This window comes from Tursiops truncatus, chromosome 16 (assembly GCF_011762595.2).
Source record: "Tursiops truncatus isolate mTurTru1 chromosome 16, mTurTru1.mat.Y, whole genome shotgun sequence".
Lineage (NCBI taxonomy): Eukaryota > Metazoa > Chordata > Mammalia > Artiodactyla > Delphinidae > Tursiops > Tursiops truncatus.
Genome location: NC_047049.1, coordinates 13,067,158 through 13,069,557, shown reverse-complemented (window position 1 = coordinate 13,069,557; position 2,400 = coordinate 13,067,158).

Below are 2,400 nucleotides of genomic sequence, written 5' to 3'. Positions count from 1 at the left end.
AATTATAAAAGGATTGAAATAAAGAGGCCAGGACAGAGGATTTTCTTGAAAGGAGTAGTTGGTTGGAATGTGGTACATTTTCCCTTTTCACAACCTTTTTTCTGCTTCCCCCATCACCCGCCAGCTGCCGCTGCCCGGTGGCTGCCCTGGAGGTGGTATTTGCTCCTTACTTCAAGCCAAAGGAGACAGGCTCGAGGGGGAACCACTCGGAAAGCTTGACATATGTCCCCTAGAGCTGGGGGCCTGGGTGCATGAGCATTCCCATGAGTCGTCCCATGAGGCAGAGGGACCTGCTGTTGGCTGGTGGAGCAATGTGACCCCCAACTTCGAACATCTGAATAGGGGGACCTTTAAAAGGCATGCCAGTGGATGGGATGCCTTAAGTAGTGGGAGAAGGAGAAGCTCCCAGCAGGCAAGTCTCCTACAAACCCAGAAAAAGCACCCTCCCCCTCAAGAGAAAGAGTGAGCTTTGAGCACCCACGACAGCCAGCAGCATGTGATTACATCTGAACGAGGCAATCCCCTTCTTTCTCCTCCCCTGGAAACCTGTGTTCTCACGGGTGGTTGGGGGACATGTGGAGGAGAAGGGTAAGGCCACCCTGTCATCATGGTCCACAGCAGCCTCCCTGGCTAAAGTGAGGGTGGGGGGCTGAGGAATTGTAACTCTGGGCTTGACATGTTACTCACTGGAATTAGACTGTGCTTGGGACTCAAAGTGACGGCAAGACTGTTTGATATTGAAAAGTGACCGGAAAAGGGATGGGAGTTGACTGAGATTTTATCCCAGGGCGAGGAAAGAACACCCCACGAAGCTGGTTTGAAGGGACAGCTGGGCTTGGTGAGGGGAGGTTGGAGAAAGTTGTTCAATACAGTGGCTCCACTACCACATTTACAGAGATATATGAAAACATATTTACATACATATACATATGTAACACAGATTTATATCTGTACATGTGCATACAGATATAGCCATATGTATAAGACACGTATCCATATATACAAACTACCATTTTTGAGAATCCGTTACTGCACATGCTCTAAGCCAGGCATTTTTACAGACATTAGCTTTAAATTTCAAATAGGATAGGTATCATCCTATCTTACAGATGATAAAACTGAGGATCAAGGCCATGAAATCTTTTCTTTTATTATTGAAGTATAGTTGACTTACAATGTTGTGCCAGTCTCTGCTGTACAGCAAAGTGACTCAGTTATACGCATATATACATTTTTTAATATACTTTTCCATTCTGGTTTATCACAGGATATTGAATATAGTTCCCTGTGCTATACAGTAGGACCTTATTGTTTAGCCATTCTAAATGTAATAGTTTGCATCTACCAATCCCAAACTCCCAGTCCATCCCCCTCCCTCCCCCATCCCTCTTGGCAACCACAAGTCTGTTCTCTATGTCTATGAGTCTGTTTCTGTTTTGTAGATAGGTTCACTTGTGCCATATTTTAGATTCCACATATAAGTGATATCATATGGTATTTCTCTTTCTCTTTCTGACTTACTTCACTTAGTATGATGATCTCTAGTTGCATCCACATTGCTGCAAATGGCATTATTTCATTCTTTTTTATGGCTGAGCAGTATTCCATTGTACATATGTACCACATCTTCTTTATCCATTCGTCTGTCGATAGACATTTAGGTTGTTTCTATGTTTTGCCTATTAAGGGCATGAAATCTTTTATCCCAAGATCGCATAGCAGATGGTGGAGCTATAATTCAAACCTAGGTCCCCTCCCTTATCCAGACTATATCTTTGGCTCCCCTACTACATGCGTGAGCTGGGTCTGTCCCAAGGTCTAGGTTTTTTCCATGACCTTACGTGGGCTGTAGATTTGACAATTCCTGTGTCTCTTTATGGAGCTCTCTCTCTATGCATAGATAGGTTGTGATTAATTAAGCTATTGGCTCGGACTAACGGATTCCCCCTCCCTCTTAGCTCGCTCAGGTCTTGGGTGGCTTCTTCTGAACAACATAAGGTCACATGTCTAAGGCACATGAAGAAGGTGACTGGGCTGTGGAATCCTGGGGGACCGAAATAGCGCTGAGAGGTGGGCAAGGTGGGAGTGGCATAGGGACTGAGCTCACAGCTTGATTATTCAGTAAAATAGGTTCACTTGTCCTGGTTGAATTTCAGGGTAAGCACATCTCCCTCCTTTCTCCCTCTGGTCCTCTCTGCACGCTGCCCATGTGGTCAAGAGATGTCCTTTGTCTCTGGAACAGTCACCTTCTGGGACCTTGCACAGCCCACAGAAGGCCATTTATCCCATCTCATTGGGCACCATTTTTGGTACCCACATGGGGTCTCCCTGAAGCAGGCTGTAACCCCATGGGGCTGCGCTGGGGGAAGTGGGGGAGAGCTTGTACACTGGCATTTCCCA